The sequence below is a fragment of the Dama dama genome, chromosome 20 (assembly GCF_033118175.1).
Source record: "Dama dama isolate Ldn47 chromosome 20, ASM3311817v1, whole genome shotgun sequence".
Lineage (NCBI taxonomy): Eukaryota > Metazoa > Chordata > Mammalia > Artiodactyla > Cervidae > Dama > Dama dama.
In genome coordinates, this window is record NC_083700.1 from 111178848 (window position 1) to 111200000 (window position 21153).

Consider the following 21153-nt stretch of genomic DNA (forward strand, 5'->3'; position numbering starts at 1 on the left):
TTGATGAGGCCATCCAACCATCTCATCTCCTGTCGTCCCCTTCTCCCACCCTCAGTCTTTCCCAGCATCAGGGTCTTTCCCAGTGAGTCAGTTCTTCACATCATGTGGCGGAAGTATTGGAGCTTCAACTTTAGCATCAGTCCTTCCAGTGAATATTCAGGGTTGATTTCCTTCAGGATTGACTGGTTTGATCTCCTTGCTGTCCATAGACTAACAAAAACAATAGGAAGAGTCTACTGTACGCGATAGGGAGAAAAAAAAGATGATAAAGTAGAAAAAGCAAAAAGTAAAGCGTAATCTCTGACATGACATGGAGAGACCTGTTTTATACTTGAGGAAGCCCAGAGTCAAGTTAGGTAAGCTGGCAGAGGTTATCAGGCCCATGAAGGGCAGAGCTGGAACGCAAGTCCTGGGATCTGACGGGGTCATCTCAGAAACCTCCGTGTCCAGGCTCTCCCCGTCCAGGTGGCATCTCACACACCCAGCCCCTGGCTGGAGCCGCCTCCCCACTTATTCAGAGGAGGAGGCTACGGTCAGGATGGAAAACCTCAGACTTCCTGGAAGCTCCTTCATCAGCTTGGCAGTGGGGATTGTCATGATGTTGGATTTAAACCTCCAGCCCTGCTGGGAGCCCAGATCTGTGACCCCAGTCAGATTGTAAAGGTCCTAAGTAATTAGTCAGTGAGTGGAAAAAGTTAGTCAAAGCCTGGAAGAATTAGAATTTTTTTTTAAATGGAAAAAAAAAAACAGTGTCCATGGATCTTCCTGTCTTCCTACATTGGGTGAAGGTCTTTCTCTGAGCGTGTGTTTGATGACTGTATCTGGCATGCATGGAACACAGCCTAGTACATCCTCACAGTTCCCCATTTGTTTATTTTTTTACATTTAGTATATTTATTTATTTTTGGCTGCACTGGATCTTTGTTGCTGCACATGGGGTTTCTCTAGTTGCGGGGAGCAGGGGCTACTCTAATTGCAATATGCGGGCATCTCATCGTGATGACTTCTCGTTGGCGAGCAGACTCTAGGCCACAGGCTTCAGTAGTTGCAGCACACGGGCTTAGATGATCTGCTGCCTATGGACCCTTCCCGGACCAGGAATCGAAACTCTGTCCCCTGCACTGGCAGGCAGATTCTTACCCGCTGTGCCCCCAAGGAAGTCCTGATGCCCCGTTTAGAGTCAAAGGATGACACAAAGGCTGGCAAAGCAGCCTGAGTCAAGAGTTGTGGAGTTTTTGTTTTTTTGTTTTTCTTAAATGTTTAATGTGGTCTAGTTTGCCAACCTGTTTTAAGTGATTGCCCACCATCAGGTCTTTACAAAATATTCCACTTGACTGGTCCTAGAAGCTGCTCATTTCCCATGATGATTATTGGAATAATTAAATCCATTAAAATGTCTGTAACAAGGCCCATCAGCTCCATCCAGCGGGAGCAGAAGCCTGGAGGAGGAGGAGGAGAGGGCAGCCTTGTGGCCACAGGTGTGGGCGTCCACGTATCTGAGAGCGAGTGGGCTCAGGTCACCCAGACACACGGGAGCCTCCACCCTCATCCCCGCCCTGCCGGGGAGGAAGGATGCGCAGAATGCCGGCCATGCGCAAGGAACCAAACCGCCAACTTGAGACCGTACCAGGCACCAGGTGGGAATGCACAGGTGTGTAGGGTGAAGCTGCCGCGGGCATCTGGTGGACCTGTGTCTCAGTACCCCGCCTTCTGTGCTTCACAGTCGATCTAGGCTTCATCCATGGGAGAGCAAAGGCTGTTCCTTGCCCCACATGCAATAAAATTTGAAATAGCATGAAATTTTAGGAGAGGTAGGTGAAGCGGTTCTGTATTCTGTGTAAGAAAGGTTTCCTCAGAGACCAGGTGTTCCTTTCACTTGACTGCCTCCCCCACCACACACCTAAGTACTGTTGTTTCACTGGTGTTTCTTTTGTTAGCGTTAAATACCACGGTCCGTCTGCAGAAGCATGATTATTCTCAGTTTTGTAAATTGGTTGCCTTGTCCTTTCTTCCATAAACAATGAAAACCAAGGGTGATGTCCACCGCCAGGCCTGGGACCCGGACGCTCATGTGCCTTGAGCATCTCTGGCAGAGGGACCCAGGGTGCTAACCTGTGCCCCAGGGGGGCCCAGAGCTCTCCCCTCTCAGGTTGGAGCAGGCTCCAGGAAACAGTTTCGGGTTGATAAAGTTTACCTCTGGGCCTTTCTTGCTTCCTTTTCAAGCCACACCTCCCATTGTTGCCCTTCCCTTCCTCTTGCCATCTCAGATGCTGTCTGCTACCTGGCCAGCCCTGGCCAGGGCATTGGATGGGTGCTGCCCACGTCTGTGGCTTGAGCCTGCCCCCGGCTGCCCCTCTGCCCTGCAGCCTGCACAGGGCTGGTGTAGACCAGGGGTCAACGCACCTTCACTGCAGAAGGCCAGGCAGCATTTCAGCTTTGCAGCCCCTCAGGTGTCCGTGGCAGCTACCTTTGTGTGCCATCGACACACAGAACCACAGGCAAAACCGTAAAAGGCAGGGTGCCTGTGTTCAGTAAAACTGTGTGTCTGCACACTGCGATCTGAATTTCATATTTTTAAAACAATTCATATAATTTTTATGTATTATTCTGTGCTTTCCCTGTTGAAAAATGCTCTTCATCCACGGGCAGAGACAGGTGTTGGGCCGGCTTTGACTCTGTTTTGTCCTTCAGTGCTGCGACTTTGGTGTTGTCACGTGTGGTGGGCACAACAGCGGGTGAGACCGAATTCTGCCCCGGAGAGATCCCAGTCTAGATATTGGCAGGTGCCCGATGTAAAGGACCCTCTGGCCGGTGGATCCACACGTGTCCACCGTGATGGTTAGAAACCCAGGCAATAGGCCAGTTTCCCCAGAGCCACCCTAGAAATGCTTCTCCTGTGCTGGATGACTGCGTGGATGCTGGGGTTGCAGGAGCAAATCATGCGGGTTTGGGTGTTCAGTGACATCAGAGGGCCCCGCAGGTCCTGCCCTGAGAGGCTTGGCGCTGCAGCGTGGCCAGCTCTCGTGGGGTTAACACGAGCCAAGCTGTAGCTCTAGCACAGGCGAGGTTTCAGAGTGTTTCTGAACCTGTCACCTTCAGCTCTTGAGACAGATGGCCTCGTGAGGATTTCTTCTCCCGGTTTGTTGTATGTTGTATGAGTTTGCTTGGGTACGTAACAGAGAAATCAGGGCATCGGGCATCTTCTAGACTCCAGGGTTTGGGCTCACTTGATCCACACACACCAAGCCCTGTGTTTGCTTTGGGGGCTGTGGTGACTGATGGGCCCCTGGCTTCTGGCGGTTCCCTCCTTGGCTGAAGGACCACACCCGTCTCCTCTCAGGTCAGTGGGTCCTTGTGCAGAAACCTGGAGCTTCCAGAGAGGTAGAGCCTGCAGCTGGGGAGGTGGGAAGGGACTGATCCTGCTCACCTAATCCCCCTACCCTGGACCTCACAGGCACGCTTGTTCACGGCCAGAGTCGTGAACGCCGAGTGGGCAGAGGGCTCCAAGTGTGCACCTGTCCTGCCACAGGTCTCTCTAGGAACCTACCAGGGATCCCTGTGAGGGAAGAGAGGAGCCTGCTGGAGTGAGCAAGAGAAAAGCCCAGTGGTTTCCTAGGCTCTTGCCTGGAATGCTGAGTGATCCAGCACCTAAAGGTTCGTTGACTGAGGATGCTGTAAATGGACTGGGGGAGGGAACGTAGTCCTCCCCTCTTCATAAAATCCTCCTCTTCTCATAAAAGACTTGGTGGCGGTCTGCTCTGGTTGTGTGGAGCACACAGCTATTTTGCATCTGGGAGATGGGCTTTAGGGAGAGCCGTGATGCGGATGTGGGAAGTAGAGGCCTTTGACCACCGGAGATGCTCTTTTTGGGAGACTCTGTGGCCTTGCCAACCCCCGACCCCTTCTCGCCCTTCCTGAAGGGCCTGCAGGTGGACCCGTGCAGAGGTCAGAGACTCAGCAGTGCGGGCACCTGGACAGGAGGGAGCGTAGAAAGTCCTGTCGCCCCAGCCTCGATGCCGGGGAGGGGATGGTTTATATAGCACAAGAGACAGCCAAGTTCTCAGACTGGTGCATGCATGCATGCTAAGTCGCTTCAGTCATGTCCAACTCTTTGCGACCCCAGGGCCTGTAGCCCGCCAGGCTCCTCTGTCCATGGGATTCTCCAGGCAAGAACACTGGAGTGGGTTGCCATTTCTCTCCTCCAGGGGATCTTCCCAACCCAGGGATCAAACCCGCGTCTCCTGCATCTCGAGCATTGGTTCTTGGCACTAGAACCATTGGTGGTGGCACCACTAGTGCCACCTGGGAAGCCCCTCAGGCTGGTACAGTGACTTTAAAAAAAAAAAGAACAAAAGAGATGTATGCTATTCACACCATAGAGCAAACTGGAAAGATTAGAGAAGTCTGAACAAGCATTGAAAGTGAAAGTCACTCAGTCGTGTCCGACTCTGCTACCCCATGGGCTATACAGTCCATGGAATTCTCCAGGCCAGAATACTGGAGTGGGTAGCCTTTCCCTTCTCCATGGGATCTTCCCAACCCAGGGATTGAACCCAGGTCTCCCACATTGCAGGCAGATTCTTTACCAGCTGAGCCACAAGGGAACCAGAATACTGGAGTGGGTAGCCTATCCCTTCTCCAGTGGATCTTCCCGACCCAGGAATCGAACCAGGGTCTCCTGCATTGCAGGCGGACTCTTTACTAAGTGAGCTATCAGGGAACAAGCGTTAAAATACCCAAAACCCACTTCTGAGAGGCCACCCCTGCACTGTCTCACTCCCCCCAGGCCTTTTCAGTACCCCCTCCCCCTTTAAAGTGACGAGGTTCTCACCTGCCCCATCTAGACAGTCTTTGGGGTCCCGTGAGCACCTCGATGACACCCCAAGGTCTGCAGATGCACCCAGAATCCAGGTGATGGGTGGACAGAGTCCTCTGCATCCTGAGCCCTGAATGTCCTACCCCATCTGCATTTTCTCGTCTTCTCAGGGTCTGAATCTTTTGTCATGTTCAGATACATTTCCTCAGGTTGTTGCTGCCTTTTTGTAGCATTCGTTGATATCACTGGGGTCTTTCCTTTTGCCTTTGGGTTTCCTACATTCCTTGTGCCCTTAGGTCTGTCTCTACCACAAGAGTTAAGTGTAGAAGCGCTGGGTTTTCTCTTTCCTTCTGGTGGATTTCTTTCCACGCCTCCCAGCCTGTCCTCTCCCCTTTCTGTGCCTCTGGAATTCATTTCTCTGTGGAAGCCCTGGAGGAAACGGTGCTGTGAAGACCAGCCAGCAGCCCCAGCATCTCGGGATAATTCTTGCCCCCCTGTGATGCTCCTTGCATGTGGACTGATAAGGTGGCTGAGGGTCTGTTCCAGGAGAGGACGGTGATTTAGGGAAGGTGCCCAGGATAGGATTTCCTTCTCCTGTTTCACAGGCTGGCCAGGTGCAGGGCTCCTGTAAAGCCCGGAGCAGCTCTGTTACCCCCGTCCAGAAGGCCAGGGTGTCATGCCGCGGTGGTACCTTCGATCCCACCGTCTCATCACCATCCTTGTTTAAGGAATCTGTTGCAGACGTGGGCTCCTTGGTTACTGTTAGTCACCACCTCCTAAGTGACCAGCAAGTGGGGAGGAAACCCCACTGCTGGCAAGTCATTGGGGAATACATCTCTTGGGTTTAGCTGATAAGATTATTCTGTTGAACCTGCACTGCCCGTCTCTGCAGCTGAAGTAATAGCAGGTGAGGGAAGACAATACAGCCTTGAGAAAAAACAAGCCAAAAATGCCCTCGTGGTGACTGGGCTCCCGGAAGCCAACTCTGGCACAGGTTACCAGGGTGCATTCTTGGGGTCAGACCCCTTGGAAGGGACATGAGGTTGGGGGTGCAGTGGGAAGTCCTTGGAGACCCCACAGACGCTCCAACCCTGGACAGACATTTCTCACTTGTCTGGGTTGGAAGGGAGGTGGGGGGCATCCTTTTATGGCAGAGTGGTTGCCCCAGTGGGGCCGTGACCTGGTGGAGGAGGCCTCTTTCCGGGAGGGGGTTCTAGAAAGCCGGCCACGCACCTAGCAGCCGGAATGGAAAGGGTTCCGGGGCCCGATTCCAGCATTCACCGGCACCGTCATCATCCCGGGTAAACACAGTGGCGAACGTAACGAGATAGAGATGTGGAAGAGCCTTGGAGGAAAGAGGTGGAAATAAGTTCCTCAGCTGCACAAGACTCTGGCTCTCAGTCTCAGTTCCCCTTTTGTCTTGCAGCGTCTCCCTTCTCTGGACAGAAGGCCGAGTCCTGGGGCTGGTGCTCTGATGTCAGAGAGCTGGGGCCGGTGGCAGGTAAGCGATGCGGGCCGGGTGCCTGAGTGCGCCCCCCCACCGTGGCCTGCCCCGCGGAGGGGTGGTGTCACCCCCAGAGGGGGCGTGCCCCGAGTCCCTCCCGAGCCGCTCAGGAGGGAGAAGTCGCTTCCCCAAGACCCTGCAGCACCGTCCATCCCCCCGCACAGGCCTGTCTTCACCTCCTCCTCGTCAGCACTCCACGTGCCTGCAGGAGGTCAGAGGTCACCAGCGTGCCTGGCACAGGCAAGTTCCCGGAACAGCTCCGGGTTTCTGTTTACCTCGGTGACTTCCCTCTGTGTCCACCGATGACACGTTCTCGCTCTGCCCAGAAACCAGCCAGGCAGCTTGTCCGCCTCCCTGACAGTGGGGGGACGGAGCCCAGGTTGGCTGGCCTGTGTGTTTGCACAAAGGAGCTTTATTCTTAAAGCTGGAGAGGTTCCGAGCTTCCGGACAATGGCCACCAGTGATGAGATGCGATGCCTTTGGCTCTGTGTGGCCCTGGGACAGGTGTGTCCTGGGAAAGGAGTCTGAGGTTGGCAGAAAACATGAGCTGGAAGCTTTAGCCACCGCTCAGGAGGAAGAAGTGAGTTGGCAGAAAGAAGGGAGAGTGAATGATGGCCGGGCAGAACGTTCTCAGATATTTTCTCTGATGTTCTTGATCTTTATCCCCGTGGCCTGCGATAATAGTAGGAAAAATCCGTCTATTGTAAAATCAGCTGGGTCAGATTATCTACGTAACATGGTGCAGACTTCATGTTTAAAAACAAATGAGACTTTCCTCTCGGGGTGAAAAGGATCAGATATAATGAAATGGGGTCATTTGCAAACACAGGATGAAGAGGGGGGTTGAGATGGAACAGCCCAGACCCTGCTTCCTTGTAGAGTCAAATGTTAGTCGCTCAGTCGTGTCCAACACTTTGTGACCCCATGGACTGTAGCCCACCAGACTCCTCTGTCCTTGGGGTGCTCCAGGCAAGAAGACAGGAGTGGGTTGCCATTCCCTTCTCCAGGGGATCTTCCCAACCCAGAGATTGAACCCAGAACTCCTGCATGCAGGCAGATTCTTTACCATCTGAGCCACCAGGGAAGCCAGGAAATCCTTGCAGGGTCCAATTGAATAATAAAAGCTGTTCCGGATAAAGTGTCTGAATCAGTTCAGGTTATCCTTAAATCCTGTGTGTCTTCTGTTCACCTGGGGGCAGCTGATTGGATTTTGTTTCAGCTTCACCAACGCCCGCCCCCCCCTCCCCCCCACCTTTTATATCACATTTCTTTGTGTTCCAGTATCAGCCTGTGCTGTAGGAGGAAAGAATGTTGGAGGACGTTTGCAGGTTATGACCCTGGGGCTTTTAATAGTGAGTGAGGAATTCAGGAGTGTTCTGGTCCCCACTGAGGTCTTAGGGACTTAAAATACCTCTGCCCAGGAAGCGGCTGTCAGCAAGCCTTTGCCCTGGAGGTTGCGATCTGTTTGGGTTTGCAGTGAAACCCAGTGAAAGGCATCCACATTCTTCGCATTCTTTTGGACTGGCATTGGCCGGAAAGCTGGGGCTTCTGAACTCAGACAGCAAGCATGTGGCTTGGTTCTTCTCTGGAGATAACCCTGGTAGATACCAGGGATGGTGTGGCTGGGTTCCCTGCCCTCTGGCCCACCCCACCCAGGTTACCTCCTCTGGGTTTGAATTGAGGGCACAGCTTGGCTGGGGTTGATCCCTCTTGAGGAAAGCAGGAGGTCAATGGGGAGCTCTACCTAGGACCCCTCTTCAGCTCCAACAGTTCCTTGCTTTTTCTGGGACTGAGCCAGGGTACCCAGAGCAGCAGGACCTCTGGGAAGAGGAAGCAGGGTGGGTGGGCCTTGCCCCCAGGGTCTGCATCCTGTCATTAAGGGCTCGCAGAGGTGAACTCACACCTCTCCTGGCCATGGAGATGGCAGACGGCCGTGGGGGCTTTAGAGTGGATGTGTGTCTCCCAGCATTTAAAGAGACCACCCACTGACTGTGGCCAGAATGGGATCCTCACAAATTTGGCCAATTTTTGTGGCTCCCCACCCCCCCCCACAGAAACACAAATGCAGTGTTTTCTCTTTGCTTCTTAATGTTCAAGATCTGATTTGTCCTAAATTCATTGTGAGGAGGAGTATCAAGGGGTTTTGTGAAAGTGTTAGTCACTCAGTCGTGTCTGACTCTTTGCGACCCCATGGACTGTAGCCCACCAGGCTCCTCTGTCCACGGAATTCCACAGGCAAAAATACCGGAGTGGGTAGCCGCCCCCTTCTCCAGGGGATGTTCCCGACCCAGGGATCCAACCCAGGTTTCCCGCATTGCTGGCAGATTCTTGACTGTCTGAGACACCAGGGAAGCCCTCAAGAGGTTTTACCTGTGCCTAATTTTGTGATTTGCATGTAGTTCCACCCATGTGGAACTACATACACATTGGTCTTCTCAGGTGGCGCTAGTGGTAAAGAACCTGCCTGCCAATGCAGGAGACTTAAGAGACCCTGGTTCGATCCTTAGGTCGAAGATCCCCTGCAGAAGGGCATGGCAACCCACTCTAGTATTCTTACCTGGAGAAGCCCATGGACAGAGCCCGACGGGCTACAGTCCACGGGGTCACACAGAGTCGGGCAGGACGGAAGCGACCTAGCGCTTCACTCTCTACTCACGTGGCATCAGGTTCTTTACCTGTTACTGATCCCCTGTTATCGCCACCAGGAATCATTTATTAAAGGGCCAGTGGACGCTGCTGTTCAAGGTGATGGAGCAGGTGAGGGAGCAGGAATGATGCCTGATTCCAGTTCCCTTCACTTTAAGACTCATGTGAGGGACCAGCGTAACCGGCAAATAGCAGAACTTGGCCTGACAGCTCCTCGGGGAGTGTGCCAACCAAGGAGGGGCTCGGTGGGGAGACCAGGGTCAAGGCCAGTTCCCACGATCCCGCCAATGGCCATGGAGGTGGGAGCTCCAGCCTCGCTCACCCGCCGTCTGCATGTTAGGTCTCCTGCCGCCGAGTAACACGTCCTGTCCATTTTACAGACAAGAAGTCAGGCTCAGAGAGTGCCTCATTCAAGTTCAGGTTCAGAGCGTTATTTAATAAGTTTGTGTCCCAAGTCATCCTTCCTTACTGGGAGGACACATGAGCTACAGGACCAGTATCCCTGTGTCCCCCTCTAGCCAGTAAAAATTAATTGTGAATCAAACAGGTTAAAGTTTTTCTCTTAAAACTGTGAATTTAGTTAAAAATCAAGGTTACAGTTAGGGAGTGAGTTGGGTGGTCTCAAAGACCTGTGCTGTCCAGCTGCATGGAATCGTTCACCCTCCCTGTAGGGAGCGCTGTGGCCAAGGTCTGGTCTATGTGGACACTCAGACAAATTCTTGCCCTTCAGGGGTTGCTTTTCAGACCGGGTATCCCCAGATTTTCTGATTGTGTGAGCTTGGGTTTTGGGACGTGAAATTTGCATAGCATTCAACTAACCATTTAAAAGTATACAGTTCAGTTGGCATTTAGTGCACAGAGTCGTGTGACCCGCGCCTGTCTCTGGTCTCAGAACATTTCCATCACCCCAGAAGAAGACCACCCCCCCAGAGTGTACCCCTATTGCCTCCTGCCCTCCTACCCTGCCAACCACTACGGGGTTTACTCTTGAGCTTTGAATTGGACGCCAGCCTGTCGATACTGATCCCGGTTTTCCGAGGTCCTCAGGACCAGCGCAGCCAAGGCCGGCATCCTTAACTGCAGACACCCAGGCCTGCAGGGCGCCCCCTGGAGGTGCGGCCTGTCATCACAGTGGGTCAGCAGCGGGACCACTGCGGGGACCTGGCCACACATCCCTTGAATGTGAAGCGGTGCTCAGCCTCTCTCAGAAGCTCTGCATGAGTGAGCCTCAGTCACGTCAGGGCTGCCTCATTAAATTTATTTTTAATATTTTTTTAATTTAATAAAATCAAATTTTATATTAAATAAAAATTAAAAACCTCATATTGACCGTGAAGTCAGGTGCCACCAGAGTGAAGTCCGGGGAATGCGGGCGCGTGAGAAACCTGAGTGGTTGGGCAGAGGTACTAAACTGAAAACAGCTTCTGTGGTCTTACAGGCCTTGTGTTTTAGTTTCATCCCCAGCCTGCCTTTTCACTCCTCTTAAAGCAGGCGTGGCGTGAGGACCGCCGAGACATTTTTAACATACTTGAGGCCGTGGAGATAAAAGGTGAGTGGAAGAAAGATCCCGCAGTTGTTTATTTCCAGAGCCTTCCAGTCTCCTGCTGAACCCTGCATAGGCTACAAAGAACATCCCGATCTAATCAGAAAACCCCCGGGTCCCCATCCCTGGCTGGAGTTTTCCCCTTTTGTTCATCTGTTATTTGAAGTTGACTGGGCCAGCTGCAATTCAGGAAGGACAGAGTGAATGTGTTTCATTCTTGGGTCAGAAAAATGTCTGTTTGGAGTCAGAAAAATGTCTCTGCCGAAAACTTACAGCTTTAATCTTTTCCAGGCAGAGATAGATTTCAGTAATGAGCACAAGCATTTTGCATAAACTAATTTCCTCGAAACTTGGTTTCCTCACCTGTAAAGACAGAGCCCAGGACAGAAGTTTCTCAGATAAAAAGGAATCGAATATGCCCTCCAGCTTGCTCAAGAGAAACAGTGGGAGGGTTGTTGGAAACATCCAGAGGTCAAGCCCCCAGATCAGAGGTCAAGCCCCCAGATCGCAGAGGACCTGGGAACCAGGGTTGGAGAAATGAAAGCGCTTTTCAGGAATCACGTGGCATGTTCCCCCATCACCTGGCCTCTGCCGCTCAGCCAGCGTGCACCTGGCCCGGGAATGGCCACCAGTCACGGTCCAGCAGTCCGTGAGCAGGACCTGCCCTGGGGTGCTTTTGCCTTTCTCAGCTCCCTGCTCTTGGAAGTGGAGTGGGGCCCGCTGACCCTTTGGAGCAGGTCCTCAGCTGCTGGGTCCTGAGGCAGACGGTAGATTGGCTTACCTGCAGGTGGGTGGGGTCCGTTGCTGGTCCATCGGAGGGAGGGGACAGGGCCATGGGGTGTCCAGGCTGGAGGAGCGCCCAGCAAAGTGAGGAAGTGGCATGCTTTCACCCTCCCCCGGGCCTTCATGCAAATGCACCTCCCCTCCCTCCTTCCCTCTCTCTCTCCTTCCCATCCTCCTTGTTTCCTTCCCTCCCTCCCCACCTCCCTCCTTCTGAACTTGCCACCCCACCAGCTGGGTAAGCCATTTAACCTCCCAGGGCCTCCCTCGTGTCTATATCGAGGGGCCCCTAAGCATCAGTCACGTGGATTCTCTGAACATGTCACTGATGTGATCACGGGGCTGCCCTGCCCCAGACACTTCACACAGTTTCTCAAGCCCTTTGCCCTGGCTTCTAGTGGACAGGACCCCCCTCCCCGCCCCCAGTTCCTGGGCAGACCTGGACTTTGGGTTCCATAAACCCAACTTGATTCTTTCCTGCTTCATCGTTGCCCACCATAAATCCTGTTTATATCTGCTGTTTTTCTGTATGAACGTACAGCCTCATCTCTGCCTTTGGTCTTTGGTGAAAGTAATAGTGAAGAGCATTGACTGATGCTGTAGGCGTGCTTGGGGTGTCACTGAGGTCTGAGCCTCAGCCCCTTGAACATCATCTTTATCAATAACAGGTGTGTCCCCATGGGACTTCTAGCAGCCTATTGAGAGGGTCCTTAAGGTCCCAACCTGACAGACTGAGCTTAACAGATATAGCTGGTTTTCTAAAGAGAAAGCCCATAGCCCTTGTCAGATTCCTCAGATGAGTTTTGCCTGACTTGGAAGAAGTCTAAGGCCAGCTTGGAGATAAGTGGCGGGAAGATAAGCTAGTGTTGGGGTCAGACCACGGGTCTGCCTTGACCAAGAGCGCTCAGCACACACCCAGATGAAGCTCTCCTTCCCTTTTCGCGCTAAGCCCCTTCAGTTGTGTCCGATTCTTTGTGACCCGTGACCCTGTGGACTGTAGCCCACTGGGCTCCTCTGCCCATGGGATTCTCCAGGCAAGAACACTGGAATGGGTTGCCATGCCCTTCTCCGGGGGATCTTCCCCACCCAGGGGACGAACCTGTGTCTCTTCTGTCTCCTGCACTGGAAGGCAGGTTCTTTACCACTAGCGCCACCGGGAAGCCTCCTTCTTTCCTTTATCTGGTTCTTATGTCTGTTGCTTTTCATTCAAATACCGATGGTATTTGCTCTGTTGTAGAGTGGGGAGGACCTGGCTTATGAAAATCACCTTTGGATTCTAGCTGACCTGGGCTTGCTCTTCCCCACCCCTGAAGATCAGAGATACTGTGCAGGTGTTTGATGGGAAGCCAGGGTCTCGGGCACCAGCAGGCCATCCATGGGTCGGTGGCTGGAGAGGGGGGGGCCTCCTGAACTTGTCAGGCTGCATGGTGCTCAGGTTTGAGGGGCGTGGGAAGAGGAATTCGGGAATGGGCTTTCAGGGGAGGTGGACTTCTGATGCACGGTGTGTGTGTTGTGGGGCTGTCGTGGATTTGGCCGAGGAAGTTTGAGGGAGGAAACGGTATTGTGCAATGCTTGAAGAGCTCTTCCGTAGGTTCATTTTATGTTGAAATTTTGCAGAGTGCTTTACCGTTTGCAGAGCTCTTGAATTTGTTCTTGACCTTTTGACCTCGGAGAGGTGATGTCAGGTCAGGTTCTGTGGCTGCCTCTTAGCGATGAGGGTGGTGGTGCTCCAGAAGCCCAACAGTGATTAATGGGAGCTCAGAGGAGCATCTGACCCCGACGCCAGTAGACAGCTCCCCACAGCAACAAGAGCTGGGGTCGGATGGTGGGAGGCCACGCAGGGTTCGAGAACTGCCCATCGTGGGACGCATGGCAGAGTCCAGGTGGGGTCCAGATGGATGTCCCTTCTAGCTGGGATCTCTACATTTCCAAAGGATGTAGTGTAACTTGAGAACCAGTCATCTGTGTATGTCGGCAGGTAGGTTGGCATGCGTCGCTAGGAAATAGTTTGCCCTCCCTGTATTGCAGGAAAGAGAGCGGGGCCCAAGAGGATGGTCACATCCCAGGTCACCTCTGAGTCCTTGGGACGGCCGCCAAGTGTGGGATCCTGGCTTCTTGCAGGAGAGGAATTAAGAGTGAGCCATGGTAAAGAGGAAAAGGTTTATCCAGGGAGATGCACACTCCATAGACAGAGAGTGGGCCATCTCAGAAGGTGAGGGCATCCGAGGTGTGGGGCTGTCGGTTATTTGTTGTTGTTGTTGTTGTTGAGTCGCTAAGTTGTGTCCGACTCTTTGTGACCCTCTGGACTGCAGCACTCTCGGCTTCCCTGCCCCTCACCTTCTCCCGGAGCTTGCTCAGACTCATGTCCGTTGAGTTGATGATGCCATCCAGCCATCTCGTCCTCTGTTGCCGCCTTTTCCTCCTGTCTTCAGTCTTTCCCAGCATCAGGGTCTTTTTCAATGAGTTGGCTCTTTGCATCAGGTGGCCAAATTATTGGAGCTTCAGTTTCAGCATCAGTCCATCCAGTGAATATTTAGGGTTGATTTCCTTTAGGATTGATGGGTTTGATCTTGCTGTCCAAGGGACTCTCAAGGGGTGGTAATTTCGTAGGCTAATGAGTGGGAGGAGTATTCCAGCTGTTTTGGGGAAGGGGTGGGGATTTCCAGGAATTGAGCCACCCCACCTTTTTATGATTAAATTTATTTATTTTTAATTGAAGGATAATTTCTCTACAATACTGTGATGGTTTCTGCCATACATCAGTATGAGTCGGCTATGGGTATGCATACACCCCCTCCCCCCTTGAGCCTCCCTCCCACCTCCCTCTCCCTCCCACCCCTCTAGGTTGTTCTGCAGCCCTGGTTTGGGTCTCTGAGCCACACAGCCATGTTCCCTTGGCTATCTGTTTTGCATATCGTAATGCATATGTTTCCATGGTACTGTCTCTATATATCCCACCCTCTCCTCTCTCCCCAGTCCCCCACATGTCCTCAACTGTGTTCTCTACGTCTGTGTCTCCACTGCTGTCCTTCAAATAGGCTCATCACTATTCCTCAACATAGTTCTGAAGTCCTAGCTATGGCAGTCAGAGGGAAAAAAAGAAATAAAAAGGATCCAGATTGGAAAAGAAGAAGTAAAACTCTCATCTGTTTGCAGATGACTTGATACTATACATAGAAAACCCTAAAGATACTATCAGAAAATTACTAGAGCTAATCAGTGAATTTGGCAAAGTTACAGGATACAAAATCAATACACAGAAATCACTTGCATTCCTATACACTAACAATGAAAATTCAGAAAGAGAAATTGAAGAATCAATCCCATTTACCATTGCAAGAAAAAGAAGAAAATGCCTAGGAATAAACCTACCTAAGGAGACAAAAGAGCTGTATACAAAAAACTATAAGACACTGATGAAAGACATCCAAGACGACTCCCCCAGTTTCTGACCTTTTGTGGTCGGCCTTGGAGCTCTCGTGACACCTGTGGGTGGGGGCGTGCCGTTCAATTGCTGGTGTGCTACAGTGAGCGTATACTGACACTTGAGGAAGAGTGGAGGTCCGCTTGTCTGCCATCTTGGACCTACTTCGTTCTAATCAGTTTATGTTGTGTCCTTGGACTCTGTCATTTTCCTAAACCCTGCCCCCTTCCTGTCTCATTTGGGATGCTCAGTTTCTGTAGGAAGTCTTCAGGGTACCACTCATGAGTGAGCTCTCACGGACAGGCTCCTGTGTGCTGACTCCCCTTGTGTCCTTTCTGCACCTGCTGGGAGGTCGACCTGGGGGTTCATCTGAAACCACTGCATCGGGTGGGCTCCCTTGCCTCCAGTAGAAAGGCCAAGCTGGAGGGGAGATCGGGGTGGTCGCTTCCTGGATCCCCAGTACCTGCCTCCCTGTCCCTTCCTACTGTCATTACTCCGGGGTCTTGCTACACTCGCTGCCCCCTCCCCCCCCCCATCTCCCTGTCATTCAGCTCAGTTCAGTTCAGTGGCTCAGTCGTGTCTGACTCTTTGTGACCCCATGGACTGCAGCATGCCAGGCCTCCCTGTCCATCACCAACTCCCGGAGTTTATTCAAACTCATGTCCGTCGATTCGGTGATGCCATCCAACCATCTCATCCTCTGTCGTCCCCTTCTCCTCCTGCCTTCAATCTTTCCCAACATCAGGGTCTTTTCCAAGGAGTCGGCTCTTTGCATCAGTATTGGACTGTATTGCATCAGTATTGGATCAGTATTGCATCGGTATTGGCCAAAGTATTGGAGTTTCAGCTTCAGCATCAGTCCTTCCAATGAATATTCAGGACTGATTTCCTTTACGATGGGCTGTCATTGTCCCCTTACTGAAGTCCCCTCAAATGATGCTAAACTGAGTGACAGCTTAGCCTGTCCCCACCCAGTGAGAACACCAAGGCGGGACCCAGGAACCTGCACTTCACCCTGACTGGCCCAGGTTGTCACTGACGTACTTAGCTTCTTTGGATGCAACTCCCAGACTGACCACTCTTGTCCTATCTGCACCTGTTGGAGCATCCATCCATCCTTCTGAGGAAGCAGATGTGATTCAAGATTCAAGGTACTGAATCTTGCCTGACATCCAGATCTGCAACTTACGCAGAGCTTCTTAGGGGCCGGGCTTCCCTGGTGGCTCAGCTGGTAAAGAATCCACCTGCAATGCGGGAGACCTGGGTTTGATCCCTGGGTTGGGAAGATAACCCTGGAGAAGGAAAAGGCTACCCAGTCCAGTATTCTGACCTGGAGAATTCCATGGACTGTACAGTCCATGGGGTCGCAGAGAGTCGGACATGACTGAGCGAATTTCACTTTCTTATAGGCCAGTTGTGGGGGGCTGGGACAGGAAGGGAGAGCCAGCGCCTGGCTTAAGGGAGGACCACCCTCCGGGGGAGGGGACTCACACCCGAGCTCTTGGCTCCCTTTTGGTGGCTGTGCTCAGGTGGCAGATGCTGAAGCTGAAGCTCCAATACTTGGGCCACCTGATGCGAAGAGTCAACTCATTGGAAAAGACCCTGATGCTGGGAAAGACTGAGGGCAGGAGGAGAAGGGGGTGGCAGAGGATGAGATGGTGGGATGGCATCACCGACTCAATGGACATGAGTTTGAGCAAGCCCTGGGAGCTGGTGATGGACAGGGAAGCCTGGCGTGCCGCAGTCCACGGGGTCGCAAAGGGTCAGACAGGACCAAGTGACTGGACAATAGCACAGGAGGCATCCCACGTCTGTCTCCCGCGAGGGGGGACTTTGGCCTCCGGGTGGGTGGGGAGCAGGCGGAGCCCCTGCAGCTCTGGCTCCAGCCGCTGATCCTGTGCTGGGCTGGGTGAGTCGGGGGACCTGAGAAGACCTCCCTCTCTGTACCCAGACGCCGTGCCGGGTACCCACTCTTCTTGCGAGAGACCTGCAGCAGAGAACAGGCAGCAGGTGGTGGGAGGTGGGCACGGCCTCGCCCTCTCCATCCCTCCCAGCTTTGTTCCTACCAATGATGCTGTTGCTTCCTTCCTTTCTCTTTGGTTTTTCCTTTTCCTGTGCTCCTGGGCATGTTCAGAAAACCTCGTAAGGGCTACCTGCTGCTTCAAGGGTATCATACTTGACATTTCTGAGATTTGATAAAGAAGAGATCAACCAGAAATCTCTGGTGTAGCATCTTTATGAGAAACAAAGTATATTTCATTTTTAATGATTTTTAACTGTGATGCAAAAACCTTCCAGAAAAGAAATCAGCAGGCTGGAAGCAGCCAAGACTGCGGGGTGCTCAGAACCACGGGTCTCACGCTGAGATGCCACCCAGGGCTCCTGGCCTGGATTTCCACCTGGCCAGTGTCCCCACAAAGGCGGGAGCCTGTCCAGGGATGGCGGTGTTGGCCCATGTTGCTGCGAGCCTCCAGTACCACCCCTCCGTCCTGTGGCCCTGCCCGTGGTCTCAAGGGTCTGAGACCAAAGGAGATGGTGGAGGAGGAAGGTGCCAGGGGGAGGGGGCAGGGATAGCAGCAAATGATCCACGTGATATCCCTGGGATAGGATGAAGGTTAGCAACCCACACAGATTCTGTGGACAAGCTGGTTCCCTAAATCTCTTTCATTCCCTCTACTGACCGAACCCGCTCTGAAGGTTTAAATTAGTTGGTAAAGCCTGTAGCCCAGGGCCTGGCCTAGGGTAAAGGGCATTATCTTCCTAGTTAGGATTCAAATGATTTTCCTAGGGTCAGGGCGGACTCGTTCCTGAGAAATTGAGTAGGGGGTCCAGACCGCAGGCAGTATATTGAGGTGATACGTGGGAAATTCCCAAAAGATGGATGGATGGATGCAGGGATGGATGTAGAAGGGAGCCCACCAGAGAGCAGGCGCGTCCGGAGAAGGACCAGGAAGCTGCGGTCGCAGGACCGAGTGGACCAGCTGTTCGGTGTGCTCCCTCCCTTTGCAAATCAGCCCGCTCATTGTCTGTGGCCGTGTCTGCCTTTGCAGGGCAGAGCTGAATGGTTACTGTAGAGGCCACGTGGCCCACGGAGCCTGTGGTCTTCCCCGCCTGGCCCTTTCCAGCAGGGGTGTCACCAGGGGCCATCTGGCAGCTTCTGTCATCACAGCTGAGGCGGTGGTGGGGGACTCCTGGCATCCAGTGGGTAGAGGTGGGTGTGCTGCTGGGATGCACTTGGACGGGCCCCACGGCGAAAGATGATCTGGCCCCAAATGTCGGTAGGGCCAAGGTTGAGAAACACTGCCGTCCAGAAGAGCATTTCTGTTTCAACTCCAGAAATGACCGGCTGGGGGAGGTGGATGGTGCCCTCTGCTAGGATAGGGATGCAGGAGAGGGCTAAGGCTGGCTAGGGGGAGGACCTGGCCATCTGGCCCTGCGGGGGCCATCCTGAGGGCGTGGGCAGGTACTGCAGAGACAGGGCTTCAGGCATCAGCAGAGACTGTCCCCAGGGGTGGCCTGGCAGCGGCCAGCCCCTCCCACCACCACCACCACCCCTCCCAGGAGAATGCCCCTAGTGACCAAGCGGAAGGGCCGGGATGGACACTGGGCACAGTGGACACTCTAGGGGCCGGCAGAAGAGGAGAAAGCATGGAAGGCAGGGGAGGGCCGGCCGTGGAGGTGCGGGAGGAGACCTGCAGGACAGGCCTCGCAGACCGGCTCACAGCAGGGAGAGCCATCACCCTGCGAGGCCACAGGCCGGTCAGCATTCGAAAGCCACCCAGGGAGATGCATGTGGGCAAATGTCCTGGGGACCTGGCGCTCCCATGGCCTCATCAACCCCATGAGAACAGGGCGTCCAGGCCTTGGGGCGGGAGCGGCTTCAGGGCCAGTGAGAGGGCAATCAGGGAGGGTGTTTGTGAGCAGAAAGGAGCTGGCACCAGCCAGCCAGGAGCCCTGGGCTCAAGCCAGCAGCTGGTGCTGTAGGCAAGGGGACCCGGAGCTGCCTGGGGCTCCGGTCCAAGCCCAGGCCTGGGGAGACAGAGCACAAAGCCCTCCCATGGACCAGTAGGAGGAGGAAGGATGGGGCGGGGCAGCAGGGCAAAGGTGCTGCTGAGAATCCTCTAGATGGCTGAGTATGGCCGCTGACCAGACAAAGCAGAGGATGGGAACAACCGAGGCAGTGCCCCTTCTGCCCCTGGGTGATTCATTTCTCCTCCCGATGCTTTTTCTGAACTTCTGTATAAAATAATCACCCTTGGGTACTTTCTCGTTGGAGGTGAAAGGAAAGCTCCTCCCCGACTGCCCTCTGGCTCCAGGTCACAGTCTCCTCCACACCGGCCAAGCTCTTGCATCACCCTCGGAACTGGGAGGAAATTAGCCGATTATCAAAAGGCCAGGGGCCTGGCTTCCAAGGCCTCTGGGGCACTCACTCTCCCTGCAGGAAAGCTGCTGGGCCGGTCAGGTTCCGTTTCATCTCCGCCTGGTACAGACGGGTAGCAGAAGCTCTGCGGACAAACAGGATGGTTTCACACCAGGCTTGCTAAAGTGTGTGTGTGTGTGTGTGTGTTCGTGGCTCAGTAGTGTCCGACTCTCTGCGACCCCATGGACTGTGGCCCGCCAGGCTCCTCTGTCCTTGGGATTCTCCAAGCAAGAATACTAGAGTGGGTTGCCATTTCCTTCTCCAAGGGATCTTTCTGACCCAGGGTTGGAACCCCGGTCTCCTGCATTGCAGGCAGATTCTTTACCATCTGAGTCAGTAGGGAAGCCCCTGCTAATGTATGCACTGATTAAAAAAAAACAAAACAAAACAGAGCAGATATTTGGACTGTCCTGTCAGCTCTGCCCCAGCGGCCCAGCTTGACGGTCCTGCTCCGGTCTCCAGGAGCCAGGCTGCTGTCGGCCCCGTGGGCAGCGGGGAGGAGCAGCTGGTAGTCCTGGAATTGTCTAGAAAGGGGCTTCTCCAGCTCCGCCATCCTTGTGTAGGGCTCTCACCAGCCTCGGGTTCAGGCACTGTCTCCCCCTGCAATCACTCAGCTGGGATACTTGGACCAGAGACCTGGCTTCTCTGCACCGTGGTTCTCCCAACCATTCGATGGGGGGATTAATGTCTGTGTCATGGGGTGGCTGTCATGTGTAAATCAGTGAGCACAGAAGCACGGAAAATGATAACGCCTGACACGCACCCAACAAATGCCCTCAGGGCTGTGGGGTCGGTGGGGGGTGACAGGCAAGTTTTTACAGATTGACAGTGATTTGTGGCAACCCTGTGTCAAACAAGTCTCTTGGCGTCCTTTTTCCAGCAACAGTTAATTCCTCACTGTGTGTCTCTCTGTCATTTCGGTAATGCTTGATTTCTAAATTTATATTACTTTTTAAAATAAATATTTAAATACTTCAAATAATAGATACTACATTTGTTCTAAGGATCTATGATCCGTGACCTTTGATGTGACCTTGGCAAAAAGACAGTTCAAGGAAGGCTTAGGTGATGGTTAGCATTTTGTAGCAATAAAAATTTTTTTTTAATTAAGGCATGCACATTTTTTTTTGTGTGACAATATTATCATATGCTCACTCGGGTTCGATCCCTGGGTTAGGAAGGTCCCCTGGAGAAGGGGATGGCAATTCACTCCAGTGTTCTTGCTGGAGAATCCCATGGACAGAGGACCCTGGCGGACTACAGTCCATAGGGTCGCAAAGAGTTGTACACGACTGAGTGACTTCACTTTCAAGCACATTACAGCTCCACCTCAGATCATCAGGCATTAGAGTCTCACAAGAAGCAAGCCACCTAGATCCCTCGCACACGCAGTTCACAACAGGGTTCGAGCTCCTATGAGAATCTAATGTGACCACTGAACTGACCGGAGGCAGCGCTCAGGCGGCAATGCGAATGATGGGGGGCGGTTATAAACACAGATGAAGCTTCGCTCACTTGTCTGCCGCTCACCAGCCGTGCAGCCTGGTTCCTAACAGGCCACGGACCGGACCGCTACCAGTTTAGGGGTGGGGTACCCTGATTCTACACCTGCAGACAGGTCCCGGGGCCCCCGCAGAACAGCACAGTTCAGGGACGGACACAGTGACCTCCCCAGGCTCTCTGCCAGACATCCGAACAGGCTCTGTTTGCCCCGGTGAGAAGGGTGACAGTTAACGTGCTCTGTCCAGTTTTCACTCCATCGTTAGTGTATTCCCTTACGTGTGTGTCTCTGGCAAAGAATGCTGCAGATGGATTTGCACCTGTGTCTCGTGAGCCATGGGACCACTTCCCTAGACGAGCAGGACGTCCCCTTAACTTCCGGCCATGGCCTGCAAGGCCCCAGGCCACTATCACGGCTGCACCTCACCTGCTGGACGGCTAGGCCAAAGTGCCCACAGGGCTGCTCTAGCCAGGAGCCAGTCTGCCACCTCCCACTCCCCTGGCCTTTTGCCCCTACCCT

The 21153-nt window shown here is 53.3% G+C and overlaps 1 protein-coding gene across 3 annotated transcripts in view; it reads left to right on the forward strand.

Moving 5' to 3' along the window:
• The window catches only part of SH3BP4 (SH3 domain binding protein 4), a 95701-nt gene that overhangs the window by 33651 nt on the left and 40897 nt on the right, over positions 1 to 21153 (forward strand). For 2 of the 3 annotated variants that reach the window (XM_061122531.1, XM_061122529.1), the window contains exon 2: positions 6243 to 6317. The exons of the other annotated variant lie outside the window; for it this stretch is intronic. The gene's annotated coding sequence lies outside the window, so the exon portion shown is untranslated. The remainder of the gene's footprint in view (positions 1 to 6242; positions 6318 to 21153) is intronic. 3 annotated transcript variants of the gene reach the window in all.